Source organism: Ovis aries, chromosome 15 (assembly GCF_016772045.2).
Source record: "Ovis aries strain OAR_USU_Benz2616 breed Rambouillet chromosome 15, ARS-UI_Ramb_v3.0, whole genome shotgun sequence".
NCBI classification, from domain to species: Eukaryota; Metazoa; Chordata; class Mammalia; order Artiodactyla; family Bovidae; genus Ovis; species Ovis aries.
Window position 1 is genome coordinate 4,352,595 of NC_056068.1, and position 23,672 is coordinate 4,376,266.

The following is a 23,672-nucleotide window of genomic DNA, read 5'->3' on the forward strand; positions in this document are numbered from 1 at the left end:
TTTCTGAACAAAGTCAATCACCAGGGACCCGCTCAATTCTGAAATTTTTCCAAAGTGAGGCTTATGTGTTCTGTTGAAATTCACCCAAGAATTGCACACCTTGCTGCTAGGAAGTCACACCAGATGTCCTGTCCAAGGACTAATAACATTTGATCCTGTCGGCTACATCCATATGTGAAGAAGCAGAAGAAAGCGTTTCAAAGCTGGTTAGTCAACTTTAAGTTACGCTTAGCGCACTGTATCGGGAATACAAAAGCATTTTCCAGATGGCATCATAAAGTCAATTCATTTTTGCAAAGCACCATCTCATTTTTGAGAAACAGATCCTTGTGTTTCATTCCCCTTGGTTGCTTCAGAATTGCTTTTTCTTGCCATAAATATAACACTTAAACTGGAGGGCTGGGTAAGATATCTGGAGTGTAGTATGAAAAATGTCTAACAGACTATAAGCTTTCAGATATGAATTGACGAGGAAGATGATAAGGTTTTGTCTTAACCACTGGCCAGGCCATCAAGGAGACAGAGCGCCAGATGGATGTTTGGGATTCTACTTCCACTTCTAATGACATAACCTTGTGTAATTCATTTAATCATTCTGTGTTTTGATGTCTACGTATGTATGAGAGCTATTCTAACCCTCAGAAATTCCTTTGCGAGTCATCCAAGGCCCATCTATCATATGAGTTGTTTCCCTACCTGCTTATCTGCATGAACTCTGCTGTAGCCAAATTGTTCAACTCACTTTCTTCTAAATAAGCCTTGCACTTTTCCAAATTCATGTCTTTCATCAAGCCCTTTCCTTGGCCTAGAATGCATTTGCTCTTCTTCTCTGTCTGGCCAAATACTACTGGTTCTTTTGAGGCAAGCCTCCTCCTCAATGAAGGCATATACATATTCATGTAGTAAATTAGGATTTACACATGTAATTTTAGTTAGTAGCCAGAACCATATTAAGTCATTATTTTATGCTTATTTACAGATGAGAATATGAGACTCTAAGTAAATGCTTATTGTCCCTAGGTCCCAAAGTGTTATCAGAACCTGGATTAAATTTAGGTTTCTCGGACACCGTAAGTTCCTTTACTGCTCCACACAGTCTCCTAGTAACATTTTTGTTTCCTTTGTTATAGTTGTTGTTATTACTTTTATACTTTTTTAATGTAAAAATTCATGTTTCCGTAAATAAATAGTAAATGCCTTGAAGAAAGGAATGGTATTTGTATATTTCTTACACTAGAATATAAACTCCATGGAAGCAGAGAATCTGACTCTGTTATTCACTGTTCTTACTCCAGCTGGCAGGTAGTAAACAAAGCAAATAATTAGTGAATTTCCATCTGTCTCTTACAGCATCTGGCCTTGCATGTAGACGGTCCCAATAAATACTTGTTCTTCTGGTTCTATGAGACTGTCCTCCATAAAGATTTTTAGATTAAAATCTTCTTGGATATTTACAAAATGCTTCCCCCTCCCCCCTCTCCATGCCTGTTATTTGCCTTCTGATACTGACCTTGTCTACCTAACATGACTGTTCTGAAATCATTTACACCACTCTTGGCTTCTCATGCTAACACCAAACCCTGTCTTGTTTGTCTCCAGTGATGTGGAATGAGAGGTATATCATGAGATTAAACATTGCTTTCTAAATATCACTTATTGAATGATAAATTATCCCCATGCTGAGCAGTTCATTTATATTATTTTACTTAATTCTCAGAGAGGAACAAAGAGTCTTTTTACAGGTTAGGAAACTAGAGCTCAAAGAGATTAAGCAGCTTGCTCATGACCACAAAGCCAATAAAATGATGAGCTAGGATTAAAGCTCAAGCTCAAACCACTGAGCTCAGGTTCATCCATGCATCTTGCAATGTTTTGGGAAAGGAGACTAAATATTCCCATAAGCTAGCATGATCAGATTAGACAAGTCCTAAGAATAAAGTTCAGTAGAGTGAATGGCACTGCACTTTAGGGGTTTGAATGCTGGGAAAATGTCCAAATTGTTGACACAAAAATACCGATTGCATTGACTGTTTTGTTGACATAGTCTGAGAAATTATTAAACACTGAAACTAAAATTTCAGTCCTTAGTAATGTTATGTTATTTGGTGAGCATTAGGTTCAATTCATTAGTGGAAGAAAATCATTAATATTTAAACTTATTTTCTCTAACTTCAACCTAGTAAAGGCCAGTTGGTATTTACTAATATTTTGAATGTGGATAATATTTCACCAACATTATTAGTAAGATTTCATCAGCTAAGTTGACTATAGTTTTGGTTTGGCATTGAGTCACATCTTTTGGTTATTTTCAGGAAGTCAAAATGAGTGACTCAGTGGTGTTCAGTGACTATTTAAATGTGAAAATAAAAACACAATGAAAAACACAACTTCTAAGCATTTGCAATAGATTTTACAGTTGTTGTAACTTTGGAGCTGGTGAGAGTTAGTTGTTCTGGCTTCTGAAATGAACTACATTTGGAAACTTGGCTTAGCCATTTTTAACCCCTTCTGGTAAGTACTTGTAAAGCTTTTTTCATTGTTACAACATAAATCAGACAAAGAGGATTCTAGATTGCAAATTTTAGATTTTTAGAATTTAGATGCTATTTCTTTCTCAACTACCTACCATATGTAACACTGGACAAATTTCTCATAAAACAGGTGTTATTTTATTCAACTCTAAGTGTAAGGTAAAATGTAACTCCAGGAATTCAAAAGGGATCTATAAACACACAAAGTACTTCAGTTCAGTTCAGTCACTCAGTCGTGTCCGACTCTGCGACCCCATGAATCGCAGCACGCCAGGCCTCCCTGTCCATCACCAACTCCTGGAGTTCAGTCAAACTCATGTCTGTCAAGTTGGTGATGCCATCCAGCCGTCTCATCCTCGGTCATCCCCTTCTCCTCCTGCCCCCAATCCCTCCCAGCATCAGGGTCTTTCAGAATGAGTCAACTCTTCGCATGAGGTGGCAAAAATTTTGGAGTTTTAGCTTTAGCATCAGTCCTTCCAATGAACAGCCAGGACTAATCTCCTTTAGGATGGACTGGTTGGATCTCCTTGCAGTCCAAGGGACTCGCAAGAGTCTTCTTCAGCACCACAGTTCAAAAACATCAATTCTTCAGCGCTCAGCTTTCTTCACATCCTTTAATCAAATCACAATGCAAATATTAGGTAGAAGATTGTGACATTCTGATATTTTATCCATTTGATTTCTCATTTTGATATCTGTGTAGTATGCATAGCAAGCAGTGAAATTAGTTTATACCTGTTACGTATTCCAGATGATGGGGAACAAACTGGAGTATAACTTGGGAAACAGAATCGTTGGTGTGGCTGTTGTGATATTAATAAATTGGTAGCTTCTGACAGACTCGAGCAGGAAGCTGGGTCTTATCTTATTGTAGAAGTCTAAGATCTCTTGATCTGCAGGCTTTGAAACTTTGCTTGGAAGAAGATTAAACAATGCCTCATTTTACAGTAAATCAGTAATTAATGATAAATTATTTTAATGACTGCAGATTTGCCTTTGGCTTTCTCCTTGAGTATATGTACCGTAAGCAGATGAGTCTTTAAAAAGAAAATCTGACATCCTTTATTAGCAAAATGATACATTCATTACGTATTCACTAAATATGTGTTGGATACCTGCTACACGTTAGGCACTGCATCAGGTACTGGCTCCTGTCTTTGAGGCACTCACCGAGTGGAGGAGAAAGATGCATCCGCAGCTAATTTCAGTATTCATCCCAACGCCACATTCTTTGTTGGAGGCATCATAACCACAATAAATAATGTGGAAAATACGGTAATATACACAAAGTTAGATAAGAAGGGTTATAGAATAAAAATCTATCGTATAATAATAAGCCAGAGAATACCGAATTTATACCTGATAATCTTGATGCAAAAGGAAATGCAGCAAAGAATTGGACAGAGCAGAGGAGATGAGCAGAGAGCTGGCAAGGGAAGACACAGGCGGCAAGGAGCTACAGGGGAGGAAGTCTGGGAGGGAAACTGCCTTCCGGTGCTTTTAAGAGAAAGCACATTTCACATCCCCGAGAAATCTGGGGTCAAGAGAACACAGACTCTCCTGTCCATAGACACCTCTGGGAGAGTCCCAGTCTCTTCCCCAAGGAATCAGCAGAGAAGTGGGGAGACTTAAGGGAAGCTGCAGGAAAGGCCACAGACACGTCTAACATAATAATATAATAGCCTTGCTCACTCATCCCCATGTCAGCTTCATAAGCCTTGACCAAGCTTAAATGATGAGGTAAACGCAGACACAACAAAAATATGGAATTCCTTAATGCTGCAGCATTCTCCACTTCCTGCCCCCTTTTCCTTAGCTGGGAGATGTAAGGCTGATGCTATCCAATGGTAGAGGGAAAGGGAACCAAAATCCCCAAGCCCCAAAATTTATAGTCTCAATTTGAAGCTTAAATGCTTTGGTTTAAGTGAGAGATATAAATATTTTTAGAGCAAATTGCTTGGTAAACTGGTTATTTCCTCTTCTCACCAATGCTGCGGTGTTTCTGTTTGGATCTGCTGCTGGGACAAGATAGAATTCGTAAATTTGCCTGAACCTGCATTTTAAATGGTAAAGAAATCACTGAGCAACTTGAGTCATCCTAGAGAAACCTACAGAAATAGGGCTCAAGGTAGAAATTTAGGAAAACAGAGAAAAGCATGTTTTGCCTTTTTTTTTTTTTTTTTTTGCACACCAGAATTTGTAACTTGAGGAAGTTATATGAGCTAAATCTACTTTCAAAGGTCAGTTGGGGACTATATGTGATTTCATGGACATCCAGAGCCCCCATTTTTTTCCATCTCTTTTCTGATGCCCTCAAATTTTTTTTAGTATAATATGTGTTTCATTCTACTAACAGGGTCTTGAGTTCACTCTAGGCCAGAATACTGGCATGAGTAGCCTTTCCCTTCTCCATGAGATCTCCCCAATCCAGAGATCAAACCCAGGTCTCCCACATGGCAGGCAGATTCTTTAGCAGCTGAGCCACCAGGGAAGCCCTGAGTTCACTGGATAACAGGAATTTCTATTAATATTTGATTAATTTGTCAATCAATCAGAAAGGCCCAGTGATTGATTATCAGGGTCTCTCCTATGTGAACCTGTAAAAGAGGATTATATATCAATACTTGGAGATCTGGGGTCCCCAGTAATGAAAGAGTTGCAGGAAGAAGAGGCAAATGTACCCTCTAAAGGGGAACTATGTCCTGAGGCGGTGGTGTTGCAAATGGCTCTTCATTCATGATTTATGAAGATGTGTACTTTTAACAAACTAATTTCTAGGGACTTGTATGTGAGAAAAATTACTCTATCTTCATTCTAAGTGCTGAAAAGTGCTTTAGGATCCTTGTATAATTTGACTTGACATTTCTCTCTTTGCAAATTTTATTTGCTAAAACTTAAAGTCCCTCTTTAGGAGGTGTTCTTTTTCTTTGCTTTTTAATAATTTATAACTGAAATCCTGATGTCTTGCAGATGCAGTGCTGTGGCTATGGTAAATGACACTATGCTAAAAATCGTGTCTAGGAAGGACTAGGCAGGTGAAAATAGGACTCCCACCTTGACGTCTCACTATTTCCTCCAGGAAGCAGGCATGCCCAGAGAACTCTCGAGGAGGATGGACCAACTATCTGTTGAATATGGAGCTACCCCAGGGGGTCCAGAGAAAGTACTCACTCTAAGGGAAAACAGTCCATTGGCGCTTTCAGAGCTTTGGCCCAGGTTTGGCCCCTGGTCAGTGAGCTAAGATTCTGCAAGCCACGTGGCTCAGCTTAAAAAAAAAAAAAAAAGAATGGTCCAGATTCACAAGGTGGCTCTCCAGACTCATCTAGTCACACGGTGAGGGACTATGACAATAGTGGATAAAATCTCAAAGAATCAGCTCACTAAAATCTTTGTTAGACATCAACAATTCAATGAAGAAATACTCTGTGGCTTGAAAGTCAAAGTCGCTCAGAGGTGTCTGACTCTTTGTGACCCCATGGACTATAGCCTTCCAGGTTCCTCTGTCCATGGAATTCTCCAGGCCAGAAGACTGGAGCGGATAGCTGATCCCTTCTCCAGGGGATCTTCCCAACCCAGGGATTGAACTCAGGCCCCGCACACTGCAGGCAGATTCTTAACCAGCTAAGCTACCAGGGAAGCCCATGTTGTGGCTTATGTAATGACAACTAGGTGAAAGGCACTTGCCCTTCCTGAAGGTAGACTGTTGGAACCCAGAGAAATTATGGAATAGACATGGCAGCCTGGGCAGCAAGCTGAGGCAATCTGTGCTTGGAGAAGAGAAGCTGTGGAAGCTATCTTGCTCCCATTGTTCCCCTTTGGTTGCGATAGAAGATGGCAGAAACAGTAGTCATCTCTCAGGGAGCTGGAGTGCAGAGGAAAACCAGCAACAAGCCTAGGGCAGCAGATGTGGTGAATTAACGTCTCCTTCTTGAGCTCCAGTGAGCCAGTCCTTTGCTTCTCTGTCTCCTCTAAGAGGAATGTGAAAAGGCGGAGTTGGGGAGTGGGGAGTGGGGACAAAGTCAAGGAAAGTTTACTTCAGATCTGGGCAGTGCACACAAGTAAATTTTTGAGTTACACCCTGTTTGAGATCCCTTTCAACTGGGGAGTCATCTGAGGTGATCCTGGGCTTTCCTGGTGGCTCAGTGGTAAAGAATCTACCTGCAATGCAGGAGAATCAGGAGTCATGGATTCAATCCTTGAGTTGAGAAGATCCCCTGGAGGAGGAAATGGCAACCCACTCCAGTATTCTTGCCAGGGAAAATTCCATGCTCAGAAGAGCCAGGAGGGCTACAGCCCATGGAGTTTGAAAAGAGTTGGACTGAGCAATTCAACACTGAGGTGGTCCTGGCACTTTCATTAACTTCATCACCTTAAAGAGTTCTTTTAAGGTACAGGTCTACCATGGAGAGACCTAGCTTCTTAATTCTGATTGTCTTCCAGGTAATGGGTATTCAATGTAAAGGCAAGTTCACTCAGTGAAATAAAAACAACACAGGGCAATCAAGAGGCTTTAGTGAGCCTGTCTTGGATTCATTTTCTTTATCTGTAAAAACAAGGTACTTCTTAACATGGAGTGTGCAATAGAATCATCTGAGGAACATAAAAATGAAAACAACAACTATCTGAGCCTCGTAAATACATACCAAGTTACATAAAATGTATGTGCATGTTAAAAAAACTCGATAGGTGTGTCCACCCATTGATTAAGGACCACCAAACCTGATATTTTTGCAGGTTCCCATTCAACTTCAAAATACTATTTGTCTTCACATATTTGTATATATTGCTTGTGAGAGATTAAACTAGCACAATATATATTTAAAGCCTTATGAATTTGCCTGTCTTCTAACTGAACAAGTCCCTTTATATAAATTTATCCCTCAGAAATTAGGTCATGCATACAAACACATATATTCAAAAATAATCATTCTTGATTATAAAATCAAACTGTTGAAACAAAGAAGCAAGTAACAACAAGATCTTAATTATGAGATAAATTATGGTATATCCCTAAAACAAATTAATGTATAGTCATGGGAAATTAAATTTTAAGGGAATAATTAGTGATGTGGAAAATGCTTATGATATGAAATGAAGAAAAGCAAATTTTAAAGTACATGTGAGTATAATCATATGTGATTATTACCATGTGTGAGAAATATGCTGAGGGAAAGGAGCTAGACACAAAGGAGTGCATACTGTGATTCCATTTATACGAAAGTCTGGAAACAGCACGGCTAGTTGATAGTGACATAAAGCAGTGTCTGCCTGCAGCAGGGAGCAGGGATGGAGGTGGACTGCAGTGGGGTGGCTCAAAGCACCTTGTTGAAGTGACTGGGATGCTTTCATCTTGGCTGTGATGGTTACACAAGTGAATGCGTTTGAACGCTGGGAACTGGTACATTTTATTGTATGAAAATACTACTTTATTCAAAACTACAGAATGAAACTTTGCATAGTATTTTCCATAAAATGTTTTTTCTAAGTAGCTAAAATGTTAACTTTTAAAACAAGTAAACTTCCAAAACAAAACCATGAAAAGTTTCTCCCTCTTTACTAAGGTGCCTGCCTGTGCCTTAAAAACAAATTAGAAATATTTAAGTATAGAGATATGATAGTTACTATATTCAGATGCTGGAATCAAAGGGAATTTTTTTTTTCTTTATACTCCTACTTCTTCAAAATTTCTATAATGAACATTTTTATATTAAGAAAGGGATCATTTTAAAATTGATGTTTAAAAGACATTAAGCTGAACACCCGAAACAGGAAGAATGGGTGAACTAAGATTTAGAAAACCTAGTTATTCTTGTCTTAATAAAACGTGACCTTAAAAAACAAACAGCGATAACAATGTGGGTGTGAAGTGGCCCAGTGGGAACGTGCACTTGAGTAGTGAGGGCACCAAACACGTAAACACAGCGTGCAGGCCTGTGTGGCGTCTGCTTCCGTTCCCTGAGCCGGGCAGTGCCTCGGCGGCTGCAGCAGGAACTCGGGCCTATTTTTACTCAGGAACTGAGCTCCTGCTGCCTTCCTGAGCTCAGCTGGTGCCCCACTGCTGGCAGCACGCCTGCTCGCTGGCGTCCCCAGCCCTCTGATCGCTGGCCTGCACATCCCCTCATCACAGGCCCTTAGAGCACCGCAGGTCGTAAAAAGGCAAAGTACAAGCCAAGGATGAAGGAAATGACACAGGGAGTTGCTCTCATACAAATAAGCACAGGGGGAAAAATACGGCTGGGAACCTAAACAAGAATGCAGCAGAGGAAATAAACAAGCAAACAAAGCTCAAGGCTGAGATTGCCCAAAACAAAAGCCCTGCACCGAAGCCATTTCTAGGGGAAAATAGGAGACCAGAGGAAACAGAGACCTTCCTTACTAGCAGTGGTTTGACAAATACCTTATCAACCCATTGATTCTGAAGTCCTGATTAGCTTTCTGGGTCTGTTAGCCCAGACGAACCAGGTGGCTTAGATCCAGACAGATCTCAGCCACTTAATAGGGTAAACTTGGAATACAAATCTAGACCTCCCAGCTATGCTCTTGAGGGCAAGGCACCGTTCTCAATAGAATACAGTGAAAGGTGCCCCTGGAGCGATGCAATAATCACTTGTCAACCCTCATCTGTAAAATGGAATTCATTGTTCTTGCTTCAGATTCTGTGGTATAGCTTAATGACGTGATTATATACTTCAGTTTCCCTGGGGCTCTGGTACAAATGAGATTATAATAATTGTTATATTGCTTCTTTTTTCAGCTTCTGCTTACATTTAGGGCTGCTTACATTTAAATTCTTAGAGATTTTTGTACAGACTTAACCATTTAGAGTTGTATTTACTGATCTCTCTTTTCCTAGAATATAGATATGATTCCGTCAGATAAGACTAGAAATAGCTTCAGATCAGAGACAACCCTTTGGTGTTTTAATTACTGCCCCCTTCAGTTCTGATGGAGAAGGAATGGCAACCCACTCCAGTATTCTTGCCTGGAAAATTCCATGGACAGAGGAGCCTGGCAGGCTCCATGGGCTTGCGAAGAGTCAGACATGACTGAGTGATTAACACTTTCTTCAGTTTTGATTCTTGGTTACCAGATCAAAACGCTTGTGTCGGACTTCATCTTCCCTTAGAATGAGTTCCTGACTAAGAGAATCCTCAGTCCTTCATGTAATTGGACTTCCACTGAGCATTAACCTTGGTTGTAGATGCAAAGTCACAGTGCCTCCCTATGTCAGGCTCTGTGGGAAAGAAACCTGTGGATCTCGTTGTCCACTCGGAAACATGGCTCGTGTGAATGGAAGACCAGAAAAAATGCCCTTCTCTGAGAATTGTCCAAAGTCTCTTCTCATATGTCTGAACTTACTAGGATCCAGAGAGATGGTGAGGATTAAGGGAATAAAAGGAAAGGTCACATTTTGATTTTCTTTTTTAGTACCAGTTAATAGTCATGTAGAGGCTCTAGGATTTATTCCTAGCATATTTCAACTATCCACCCCAGCATTAACCTCCTATTTATTAAACACTGATATTATGAGACAATTAGTTTAGCTTATTATTAAATCATAGCTAATAGACTGGTATTCATTGGAAGGACTGATGCTGAAGTTCCAATACTTTGGCCACCTATGTGAAGAGCTGGCTCATTGGAAAATAACCTGATGCTGGGAAAGACTGAAGGCAAAAGGAGAAGGGTGGTGGCAGAGGATGGGATGGTTAGATAGCATCATTGGCTCAAGGGACATGAATTTGAGCAAACTCCGAGAGATAGTAAAGGGAAGGGAACCATGGCGTGTTGCAGTCCACGAGGTCACAAAGAGTCAGACACAATTTAGTCACTGAACAACAACAATAGCAAACAATAGACTTGAAAGGAGGCATGCATTTGAACCTCTCGGAAGGAACAATCAGTGGAAACCTAACATTTTCTTGATCTGCAAATAACTTCAAGAATAATACCATTTTTCACATAATCACCTAGAGTTCAAACTTCTGAGATATTTTGTTGCATCTAGTCCCTGTGAAGAATGTGCCAGAGAAGTCCCTCCACCCAGGGCCCAGAACCCCCAGAGAGCAGGGCAGGATGACTCACAGTTGTCCCTGGGCCCACCTCAGAGTCTGGCCCAAAGGGAGCGCTCAGTCAGCGTCCGTACTCAACCTTCAGCGCTTCTTTCAGTGAGTGTGTAGGGCAGGCAGGGGAAGAGCACACAGCAAAGGCCTCCACTTTCTTGGAGAAGCCTGGTAAAAGGGAAGTTTGTGATACTTTCAAAAGAGCAAGGAGCTGTAAAATCTTTAAAAGTTAGGAGATGCAGAAATCTGAGCTATTTCTGACTGCTACTTGAGGAAAATAAATAATAATTGTCAAGCAATGCCAAAGAAGGGGAAAATGCCAGAAATGGAAAAAAAAATCAAATTCAATGGCAAGGAGCAGAGAGATTCAAAGAAATGAAACAAATTACTACTGCAATTTAAAAAAAAGTTAGAATTTACAAACATAAATGAGAAGATTGACTCAGTACAAGTTTACCAAAAGTATGTGGAATCCTAGTGGTTGGGATGTCAGTAAGTAACAAGCTGAGGCTGTTTTGTCTTGCTCTTTTAATGTAACATGATATTCAATTATTACAGAATCAGAGGTCCCAGAATAAATGCTTCCATATGGAATGTATAGTTGGAATATATAAATATGTAATTGGAAATAATTATGCATTTGTTGAAGACTCTCATCTTATTTGTGGTTGAACATCTAAGTGGGATGAGAAAAAGCTGGTCACTATAGGAAAACAAAGATACAGATTTAGAATAGCAAACCTAAGAGTAAGACTGATAGAGAGTTCCTATTGTTTTAACTCAGGAAAGCGAGGGCTGAGAGATGATTTAATATGTGTCTCCAGTCTATAAAGGGTCATTATCTGGTGGTTTATGACCATCTGTTCTTTACCTCCCCTAAGGATGGAAAAGAGGAAATGAGCTTAAACTACAGGAAAATAAATTTAGGCTAGACCAAAGGGACTTCCACACTAAGGTCTGTGCAACATTGCAAGCCTGAATGGTTGTGGCATTTCCTCCCCTAACCTCGTCTGGGAACAGACAGGAGGCATTTACCCATCTGGGATGAATTCTACATAGCTCAGAGGGAGAAATCTGTGAATATTTTCAGACTGTAAATATTATTGGATGTCACTTTGATGTAACTTTTTCTCTTCTGCCTTAAAGCTTTGGTCTGGATAGAAGTCCTTCTTACATCTTAAGTAAAGGGTTTATCTGTTGATCTCACTGACACATGAACTTTCCATTGACTCACCAACATGTGGGCTTGTCCATTCACATCCTTCTGTTCTGTTACCCAAACTCTTCCTATGATAAAACCTGAAGCATCCCCTTGCTTGGCACCTCCCCATATCTGCAGGCCTTGTAAAACCCCCAAGTCTTGGCAGGTTGTGCCAGGCTGGCATTCACTCACTCCTGCCCTAGCTGTGCAGAGCCACAGTCTTCAAGCCTGACCTGGCTCCTCCCCACCCTGCTTCTGTTTACACGAACCTACTTCTCTCCAGGATGCTGTTACCTTCCTTGTCTGGGTGGACAACTAGAAAAATTTCAATTCTCTACTCAAATGTTTCAGCATTTCAAAAGGTCTTCTGTCCTTCCTACCGAAACCTACATTTTCCTCCCCCAAATTACAGTCTTTTCAGCACTTAGAGGCCCAGGGAGAATTTAACATGTGTTATGGTGAGCTTCAGTACACATTTCCATCAACCTATACAAGTAGACGTAAGAGCAAAAATAAAGATAATTTTGATCCCCTGTGTATGCCCTATTGACCAATAAATGTTTATTAAATAGCAAAAAGAAAGAATAAGTGAATGATAGTTAAACAACTGTGAAGCTGTTCTCTAACATTACGGATAGAAATTATTACCATTGGTGAAAACTAAAACTGTAGTAGTGCAATAGATAAAAATTTGAAGATTGCTTTCATTTTATTTCTTTTTTTAATATACATTTATTTATTTTAATTGCAGGCTAATTACTTTACAATATTATATTGGTTTTGCCAGACATCATCAAGAATCTGCCACGGGTGTACATGTGTTCATTCTATTACCAAGTCAAGCATTGATTTACATTTGATACCCTACTTGGGTTAGTGCTGTTAACAAATAAGCATTTGCTGATGATACAAGTTAATACTTGCATTTGTAATGTTTTCCTGTCCTTTGCTGATATTACTGATATCTGAGCTTTAGCCAACTTTCATACATGTATATATATATACACACACACACATACATATAAATGAGATTCTGTGGTGGCTCAGACAGTAAAAGCGTTTGCTTGCAATGCAGGAGACCCGGGTTCAATCCCTGGGTCAGGAAGATCCCCTGGAGAAGAAAATGGCAACCCACTCCAGTATTCTAGCCTGGAAAATTCCATAGATAGAGGAGCCTCATAAGCTACAGTCTATGGGGTCGCAAAGAGTCAGACACGATTGAATGACTTCACCTTCACTTTCAAGCATAAAAATCTTTCATGGAAACTAAAATATGTTTTTGTTAAGCAGCACTTTTTGAAGCAATGTTTGAAAGCTGGGTAAGGGAAAAGTAATTTCATCAAATAAACTTAACAACAAAAATATTCAATTCTACTTTCATTTAAATTCATTTTATTACTACTTCAGTTAAATAAATATATACTCTCCACTTCACTGAATTCTTAGGCCTGGTTATTTGGAAAATTTGATGATAAATTAAAGATTCTGTCCTCAGAAAGCTTACAATCCAGGACAGGAAAGACACCTGCACAAATGCCAGTAATATGAAGGAAGGTACGGTTAGAGAAAAACTCACATGGCGTGACAGGGACCAAATGATGGGCAGGAGAGGGTTTTTTGAGAATGTGGCATTTGAAACAGGTGTCTAAGAATGAAGTGGATTTCAACAGGAGTTGGGTTTGGTAGGTTAAACCACAAAAAGAGCAGAAGCCAGCAGGATGATTAGGGTGTCTTCAGAAAAGTCAAGGCAGCAAGGCTGGGATACACATAACTCAGTCTGAAGGAAAAATAAACCAGCATACTGATGATGAAGATGAGGATTTGGGGCTTAACTCAGTAGCTGATGGAGAGATGCTGAAGGTATTGATTAGGGGAGTGATCAACAGCATGTGGATGTCCTGAAACAGGAGGAAAAAAGTAGAGGAGACTGATGACCACAATCTATTTGACCTGGATGATAGCAGGTAACATTGGAATGACAAAGAGAAAAGCAACCAAGATATTTTGTAGAGAAAGAATAAAATCTGCAGAATTAGCCCATTACTGGATGAAATGTGAGAGAGAACTCCCAGAGAGAGTCCAAGAAGGATCTGAGCGTCCCATCTGGGTCCCAGGGAGAAAGATACCACAAATTAACACAATATGGAAACCACAGGAGAAGAGATATTAACTGAGTTTAAGTACATGGGTCAAATGCAAATGGAACATGCCTCTCCTAGGCAGCTTAGGGTAGAAACCTGAGAGTCATCTTCATGGAAACAATGCCTGCATTTCTGGATTTTCCTCCTTGGAGGTCCCTACACTTTGCAGTAGGCACGATTTACTTCATTTCTCTTTTACTGACATCCAGAAACTAGATCATCAGCATTTTCAGCTCTAAGACATGTGCTAAAAACAAACAATAAAATACATTTATGAAGCCTTTAAAATATATGAAATTCTCTGTAAATGTACAGCATAAATTGATAATTATAGCTCTGTTCTAGATCATAGGCAAGTAGGAAATAGGAGATTAGAATGGTAATTAAAAAGAGATTAAATTATTCACAGTGGGGTGTGTGTGTGTGTGTGTGTGTAACAGAGAGACAGAGAATGAGGGAATGTGAATTTATTTTTCAGTACTCAGGGTGAAAATGCATCAATCTTCCTTTATTCTGAGGGTTGGAAAAAGTTCATGTTTTGAGAAGGTTACTTTTATATGCTATAGTCTTTGTAATCTGACACCTACAAGACAGTGTTCAGATGTATGCAATTAAATTGCACTTTTTGAGAAGCGGTTTCTTTGCTTTCTTCTGATAGTTCTTCAGCTTGACATAAAGCTTAATACCCAGGTGAGAAACGATAAAGTACATTTTACAAGCCTAAAGACACTCAAGAAAAAAGACTTTTCTTCCTATTATTTCTCTGTTCTGTGTGGTTTTATTTTTTCCAATTCTGAAAATCTGAAGGTCAACTTTCTTTCATAAACCAAAGTGGAGTCATGGCTACATTGAATGTTAGTCAGATGTCTGACCATGTTGTTTTTCACAACAGTTAAATAAAACATGTATATCGTTTATTTTCTTTTACTACAGGCAAGATGTTACTTTTCTCAAATGTAAAAATCAACTTCTTCATTTAATTTAATCCCCCTGTTAATGATTATAACTAAAAAATACTTCTTTTCTACATACAACATATGAAAAATCTCTTGGCTATGAACCTGTCTGACAAGCTCATTAAAAGATACTTACATTGTAGTGGGGATGCCCAGCTGGCCTTCTTAATAAGCTCTTCTATTTGTGAGTATGTCCCTTTAATAAGGTAAACAAGTACTTCATGAATAAATGAAATTAAGAATTCCTGGTGTGAATAGAGTTGCTGGCCTTTTAAGGATTTCTGGTATTGCTGTGAAAGCCACAAAGACTGTGAACTTTCCCATACGTATTTGATGATGAAAACGATGGCAATGATGATTGGCCTGGAAAAATCATTTTTAAATGTGTTTAATAAGGATCCATCAGTGACATTGAATGACCCAGAATGAGTTTCCAGTTCTCAGATGATTTAAAAACACTGTTCTAGCACCATCATCTGGACAACCTCAGGCTTTCCAAAAATAAACACCCCTGCACTCATTTTCTTTAAAAACACAGACTATACTTTGGTTTTACAAGTATTTTTTTTTTTTTTTAGGTTTAAGTATCATATCATTATTATTCTTTCAAAATATCTGACAATTTTCTCAGAGTATGATACCAAAAATGAAACATCAATAAAAATGAGGTCAAGAATTTCTAAATAAAATGAGCAGTTGTTTCACATTTTCCCTCAGTTTTTAGCAAAGTTATCATAATGTTGTAGTGCAAAATTGTATCTCACAATGGCTGATGTGGCCTTTGAAGTTTAAGGCAATAAATAGTTGTGGAGGAACTGCAGTAGAGAAGCATCTCAAAGTAAACTGAATCTGTTTTGCGTATAGATTCATTTGTATTTTTTTTTAAATTTCCACATATAAGTGACAAAATGCAGTATCTGTCTTTGATTTATTTCACTAAGTATAGTAATTCCTAGGTCCATGCATGTTGCTGTAAATGACAGAATTGTGTATGTGTGTACGGTGGTAGATTTGTTGCTAGGTCATGTTCAGTTCTTGTGACCCCTTGGCTCCTCTGTCCATGGGATTCTCTAAGCAAGAATACTGGGGTGGGTTGTCATTTTCTCTTCTCTTGAGTTCCTGCATTGGCAGATGGGTTCTTTGCCATTAGTGCCACCTGGGAAGCCCATAAGTGATACAATTTCATATGTAATTTTACACTGTCTACCTTATTTCACCTAGCATAATGCCCTTGTTCCATCACTGCTGTCATAAAAGGCAGGATTTCCTTCCCTTTTTAAGGCTGCATAGTACGCCTATGTATGTGTGTCTCTGTAATCTACACGTCTATATCTATGCATGTGCATGCCTAATAAGTTGCTTTAGTTATGTCCAACTCTGTGTGACCCTTTGGACTGTAGCTGGCCACACTCCTCTGTCCATGGAATTTTCCAGGCAAGGAAACAAGAGTGGGTTGCCATGCCCTCGTCCAGGGTATCTTCCTGATCCAAGGCTCAAGCTTGAGTTTCCTGCATTGTAGGTGGATTCTTTACCATCTAAGCTACCAGGGAGGTTTTGTGTGTGTGTGTGTGTGTGTGTGTGTGTGTGTGTGTGTGTGTGTGTGTGTGTGTGTATCTTCCATATCCATTCATTTGTTAATAGACAATTGGTTAGCAACCACGTCTTGGTTACATAGAAAACAAATTATGGTCACCAAAGAGGAGATGGAAGGGAGGAGAGACAAAACTATCAGTGTGGTATTAACAGATATGAACTACTATATATTATATAAAATAGATAAGAAACAAGGATATACTATAAGGCACAGAGCATTATACCCATTATCTCATAATAAGTTATAACGGAGTATAATCTGCAGAAACACTATGCTATACACCTGAAACTGACATAATATTGTAAATCAACTATATCTCATTGTAAAAAAATAATAAGATAAATGGTAGGTCAGATATAGCAGAGGATTGTGGAGCAGGGAACTCTTTACCTAATCACTCTGCTAAACAGAAGGCATGCCAATATATCCATACGTTAACATGAAGATCAATACTTTTAAAAAATTTAAACTTTTTATTTTGAAATCATTGGAGACTCACATGTAGTTGTAAGAAATAATACAAAGAGATCTCAGGAATCCTTTACCTGGTTTCCACAGTGGTGACACCTTCACAGCTATAGAACAGTAACACAACCAGGATGTTGACATTGATACTGTCAAGATATGATACATTTACACCACCACACGGATTCCTCATGCAAGCTTTTGACACTGGCTTTTTAGAAAAGATCAACATTTTAATGTATTTAATCTTGATGTACATTTTTAAAGAAATTCTATTCAGTTTTTCCTTAAACCAATCATGGCATCAAATACAATTTATACTTATATTAACATTCTGCATAATTTTTTACTAGTTTATACAGGGATAAAACACACATAGAATGAAGCCTTCTGGATTATGTTAAACAACATTATACTTCACCTTCATCAGAGTATAGACACCAGAAGGGGAAGAAGTTATGGGAGGACGGAGGGGAAGGGCAGGCACAGGCAGCAGTTATGTTACTGATCTAAACAAAATTTTCTAAACCAGATTATGCCATCAATCAAAATGGTCAAACCAATTTAGATTTCTCAAAATCCCCAATGGGGAGAGTTATCCTATCATAACTTATATATATATGTGTGTGTGTGTGTGTGTGTGTGTGTGTGTGTGTGTGTGTGTGTGTGTGTGTGTGTATACTCTGTAAAAATCTTTTGGGCTTATGTGAAATAGATCTCCAGTTCAGGTTCAATGCATGAGACAGGGTGCTCAGGGCTGGTGTACTGGGATGACCCAGAGGGATGGGATGGGGAGGCAGGTGGGAGGGGGGTTCAGGATGGGGAACACATGTACACCCATGGCTGATTCATGTCAGTGTATGGCAAAAACCACTACAATATTGTCAAGTAATTAGTCTCCAATTAAAATAAATAAATAAAATTTTAGAATAAAAATAAATAAATAAAAAACCTTTTGGGCTTTTCTGTGTGCCAGGTGCACCTCAGGCCATAGTTGAAGGGTGATGGGACAGAGATCTTCATCATTACGTGCAACAGTCCCAAGTACAGACAGAAGTTGAGGACAGATGTTGTGGAAAACAGCTGCACTCCTTATCTGCAGTATATACTCCAGGAATTTCAAAACAGCCGTTCAGAAGCAATCAGTTAAAAACCTGGGATTGTTAGAAGGGTTCTGTGTGTTCTTCCCCAAGTCTATTACCCACAGAGGATTTCAACCTCTGGAAGCTATGAAGGGAACAGAAAGCTCTAGTGTCAAAAGCTTTCTTTACTCTCTTCAACCCAATCAAGTATATTGGCAAGGAAGAAAGCAACCTGCTGCTATAGACATGCCACAGAGATGACATCTCCACGTTTTGGAGGACAGCTTGGGCTTATCAGACTATTCATGGAAATGAAGAAATAAATGTCTTACGTTTTTCTGTCCTTCTTTCCATTGAAAATCCTATGAAACTAAATTAGATAAAAGGAGAAAGGTTTGCACTTATCCCTGTTCCCTGGGGTGCTCCTCTCTGCTCACCTCTGCCCATGCCTCCACAACTAAATCCCCCTCTTCTCCTGCCTGGGTTATTGAGGTCTGGTTCTCTTCTAATTCAGAAAATCCTCCAGACTCTTGACCATAAACACCCTTGCTCCTGGGGTGGTCCCGTGGGTATGAACTCTGCCATCCCTAGCGCCGCTCAGTAGGCTATACTGACTTGGAGTCTGACTACGGGATCCCATTTGGGGCTGCCCCGGAGCTCCTTTGTCACCATAGTAGCTACAGCGCAGTCCATCACTTCTCCTTTGCCCCTGGGTGTTCTGCTGGAACTGCTCTGATCCTAAGTAGTCAGCTGTGCAGAGGACTAGCTGGTGGGAGGATAGGATGGTGGGGATGGGACTGGCATCATGAGATAGCTCCCAGTTACCTGGGGAAGGCTGGGCTCTTTGTTAACCCTTCGTGCTGGATTGAGGTTGATTTATCTCAGGGGGTTTGTTACCATCCTACAGTCCTGCAGGCCCCGTGGTTGCCAGCTGTTGCCCATAGGCTGGGTGAGCAGACTGCGTGCCATATGCAGACTGAGTTGGGTAAGAGGCCTGGGGGGCGGGGGGCGGGGTAGTAACTGTAGCCGTGGTGGCATCACAAGTCCCGGTTCTGGGCCCCTGGATGGGCGGACAACATACCTGTGGGGACAGGCTGACACTGCGCCTGCGGGGACGGGCTGACAACGCACCTGCGCGACCAGGGAGAGTCTGTCCATGAGAAGTCGCATAGGTGGTCTGCAGGTAGGGCGCAGTGGTCTGATCCTGAATATAGGTGACATCAGGGGGCTGTTCAAAGGGCACATAGCTTCATTGCCCATATGCCCGGGTGGTCTGGTCACATCCTTGAGTGGAGTGGCTGGTGGAAGCTCTGTAGTCCTGCTGGGCTGTGGCTGGGTTGTGGCTACTGTAATGCATGGACTCTGTCTCCCCTTCCTTCTCTTTTCAGCGTCCCTCTTCCTCTCTCATTTCCTCCTGGTGCTGCAGGCACAGGCGTGAAACCCGCAATCCTGAGCACTACTACTGCTCCAGCCTGCAGCGGTGGAGGAAGGAGGGGTGAACCACAGCGTTCTCTGATGTTCTCTGGAGATCCGTCCAGGTTGTTGTGTGTGCTGTTGGTGAATAGCATTCCACCACTTATCCAACGAATTCCCCATTTAAGGACAAATGAGTTGTTTCCAGTTCAGTTCAGTTCAGTCGCTCAGTCATGTCAGACTCTTTATGACCCCATGAATCGCAGCACGCCAGACCTCCCTGTTCATCACCATCTCCGGAGTTCACTCAGACTCACGTCCATCGAGTCCGTGATGCCATCCAGCCATCTCATCCTCTGTCGTTCCCTTCTCCTCCTGCCCCCAATCCCTCCCAGCATTAGAGTTTTTTCCAATGAGCCAACTCTTCTCATGAGGTGGCCAAAGTACTGGAGTTTCAGCTTTAGCATCATTCCTTCCAAAGAAATCCCAGGGCTGATCGCCTTCAGAATGGACTGGTTGGATCTCCTTGCAGTCCAAGGGACTCTCAAGTGTCTTCTCCAACACCACAGTTCAAAAGCATCAATTCTTCGGTGCTCAGCCTTCTTCACAGTCCAACTCCCGCATCCATACATGACCACAGGGAAAACCATAGCTTGACTAGACGGATCTTAGTTGGCAAAGTAATGTCTCTGCTTTCGAATATACTATCTAGGTTGGTCATAACTTTTCTTCCAAGGGGTAAGTGTCTTTTAATTTCATGGCTGCAGTCACCATCTGTAGTGGTTCTGAAGTCCCCAAAAATAAAATCTGACACTGTTTCCACTGTTTCTGCATCTATTTCCCATGAAGTGATGGGACTGGATGCCATAATCTTCATTTTCTGAATGTTGAGCTTTAAGCCAACTTTTTCACTCTCCTCTTTCACTTTCATCAAGAGGCTTTTAGTTCCTCTTCACTTTCTGCCATAAGGGTGGTGTCATCTGCATATTGAGGTTATTGATATTTCTCCTGGCAATCTTGATTCCAGCTTGTGTTTCTTCCAGTCCAGCATTTCTCATGATGTACTCGGCATACAAGTTAAATAAGCAGGGTGACAATATACAGCCTTGACGTACTCCTTTTCCTATTTGGAACCAGTCCGTTGTTCCATGTCCAGTTCTAACTGTTGCTTCCTGATCTGCATACAGATTTCTCAAGAGGCAGGTCAGGTGGTCTGGTATTCCCATCTCTTGAAGAATTTTCCACAGTTTATTGTGATCCACACAGTCAAAGGCTTTGGCATAGTCAATAAAGCAGAAATAGATGTTTTTCTGGAACTCTCTTGCTTTTTCGATGACCCAGCGGATGTTGTCAATTTGATCTCTGGTTCCTCTGCCTTTTCTAAAACCAGCTTGAATGTCAGGGAGTTCACGGTTCACGTATTGCTGAAGCCTGGCTTGGAGAATTTCGAGCATTACTTTAAGCATGTGAGATGCGTGCAATTGTGCAGTAGTTTGAGCATTCTTTGGCATTGCCTTTCTTTGGGATTGGAATGAAAACTGACCTTTTCCAGTCCTGTGGCCACTGCTGAGTTTTCCAAATTTGCTGGCCTATGGAGTGCAGCACTTTCACAGCATCATCTTTCAGGATTTGAAAGAGCTCAACTGGAATTCCATCACCTCCACTACCTTTGTTCATAGTGATGCTTTCTAAGGCCCACTTGACTTCACATTCCAAGATGTCTGGCTCTAGATTAGTGATCTCATCATCATGACTATCTGGGTTGTGAAGATCTTTTTGTACAGTTCTTCCATGTATTCTTGCCACCTCTTCTTAATATCTTCTGCTTCTGTTAGGTCCATACCATTTCTGTCCTTTATCGAGCCCATCTTTGCATGAAATGTTCCCTTGGTATCTCTAATTTTCTTGAAGAGATCTCTAGTCTTTCCCATTCTGTCGTTTTCCTCTATTTCTTTGCATTGATCGCTGAGGAAGGCTTTCTTATCTCTTCTTGCTATTCTTTGGAACTCTGCATTCAGATGCCTACATCTTTTCTTTCCTCCTTTGCTTTTTGCCTCTCTTCTCTTCACAGCTATTTGTAAGGCCTCCCCAGACAGCCATTTTGCTTTTTTGCATTTCTTTTCCATGGGAATGGTCTTGATCCCTGTCTCCTGCACAATGTCACGAACTTCATTCCATAGTTCATCAGGCACTCTATCTATCAGATCTAGGCCCTTAGATCTATTTCTCCTTCCTCTGTATAATCATAAGGGATTTGATTTAGGTCATACCTGAATGGTCTAGTGGTTTTCCCTACTTTCTTAAATTTAATTCTGAATTTGGTAATAAGGAGTTCATGATCTGAGCCACAGTCAGCTCCTGGTCTTGTTTTTGTTGACTGTATAGAGCTTCTCCATCTTTGGCTGCATAGGATATAATCAATCTGATTTCGGTGTTGACCATCTGGTGATGTCCATGGGTAGAGTCTTCTCTTGTGTTGTTGGAAGAAGGTGTTTGCTATGACCAGTGCATTTTCTTGGCAAAACGTTATTAGTCCAGTTGGGAACTACTATTAGTAAAGCTGCTATAAAAATTATTTCACTGGTTCTTTTCTGTGAACACATCTCTATTTCTCTACAGTAAATGCCTGGAAGTTAAAATACTGGGTCATATAGAAGCTGCACGTTTAGTTTTTAAAGAAATTCCAAACTGTTTTTCAGACTTTCTGTGCCAGTTACATTTACACCATCATAGTATGAGTGACCCAGGGTCTCTGCATCTTTCCCAGCATTTAGTGTTGACCCTAGGCTTTTATTTAAGCCATCCTAGTGTATACTAATCGGAGAAGACAGAGGAGCCTGGTGGGCTGCCATCTATGGGGTTGCACAGAGTTGGACACGACTGAAGCGACTTAGCAGCAGCAGCAGCAGTGTATATTAATACTAAGGCTTCCCAGGTGGCTCAGTGGTAAAGAATCTGCCTGCCAAGCAGAGGATATGGGTTGGACCCCTGGGTTGGGAAGAGCCCCTGGAGAAGGAAATGGCAAGCCACCCCAGTATTCAAAATCCTATGGACAGAGGAGCCTGGCAGACTGCAGTTTGTGGAGTCACAAAAATGTCCCTTGCAACTAAACAATAGAAACAGTGTAGATTTATATTTTATTGTGATTTTGAATTGCATTTCTCTGATGACCAATGACACTGGACATTTTTTCATGTGCTTATTTGCTGTCTGTATATGCTCTGTGATGAAATGTCTTTATTACTTCTATCCATTTCAAATTGGATTGTTTGTTTTTTTGCTATTTAGAATTTTCTTTTTATATTCTAGATAAGAGTCCTTTGTCAAATATGCAGCTTACAATATTTTACTGTACCTGTCTTCTCATACTATCAACAAGGTCTTTCACAGGTTCTTTAATTTTATAAACTCAACTTTTAGTTTTTCTTTTATGGATTATGTTTTTTAAGTAAAGTTTTAAAACTATTTGATTAGTCCTAGGTTTCAAAGATCTCTTGTTTTCATCCAAAAGTTTTGTAGCTTTATATTTTGTATTTAAGTCTGTGATCCATTCTGAGTTAATTTTTTTATATATATTTAGGTCGAATTTTTTTAAATATTTTTTTTCTTATGGAAGTCCAATTGGTCAAATACCAGTTTGCTGAAAAAAAGTGTCTTTCTTCCAGTTAATTGCTTTTGCATCTTTGTCAGAAATCACTTGGAGTGGGTCTATTTCTGGGTTCCCTGTTCTGTTCTTTTGATCTATGTGTCTTTCTGCCAGCATCATGCAGTTCTGATTACTGTAGCTGTATAAGAATTCTTAAAATTGGGTAAATCCTTCTATTTTTCTCTTATCAAAATTGTTTTAACTATTCTAGTTCCTTTGGGTTGCCATTCTAGTTTAATTAGTTCATTGCTAAGATTTTGATCAGAGATGTGCTCAATTTGTATGCCATTTGGAGACAGTTAACACCTTTACTATACTAAGTCTTCCAAACCTTTGACACTGTATTTCTTTACATTTATTTAGATCTTTTATTTTTTTTCATAAGTGCTTTCTAGTTTTCAGTATAAAAGTCCTGTGCATACTTTATTTCATACCCAGCAAAGTATTTAATTTTTGAGCCATTGAAAATATTATGTATTTTTTATATTTGTTTCAATGTATTTATTGACAGTATATAGAAATATATTGGATTTTTGTGTGTTGATCTTCCATACTGTGACTTTACTGAACCCACTTATTT

At 40.0% G+C, this 23,672-nt stretch overlaps 1 long non-coding RNA gene across 3 annotated transcripts; it reads right to left on the reverse strand.

The window, feature by feature from the left end:
* Positions 1-2,652: 2,652 nt before the first annotated feature.
* On the reverse strand, positions 2,653-19,563 carry LOC121816661 (uncharacterized). 3 transcript variants are annotated; one of them, XR_006056304.2, is made up of 6 exons: positions 19,115-19,563; positions 17,032-17,162; positions 15,029-15,255; positions 10,617-10,762; positions 3,267-3,444; positions 2,653-3,143 (listed from the first exon to the last, which is right to left on the reverse strand). It is a non-coding gene; the product is annotated as an uncharacterized LOC121816661 (long non-coding RNA). The 3 variants fall into 3 exon arrangements; XR_006056306.2 differs by having other exon boundaries at positions 3,267-5,796; XR_006056305.2 differs by lacking the exons at positions 15,029-15,255; positions 17,032-17,162.
* Between the last annotated feature and the right edge of the window lie 4,109 nt (positions 19,564-23,672).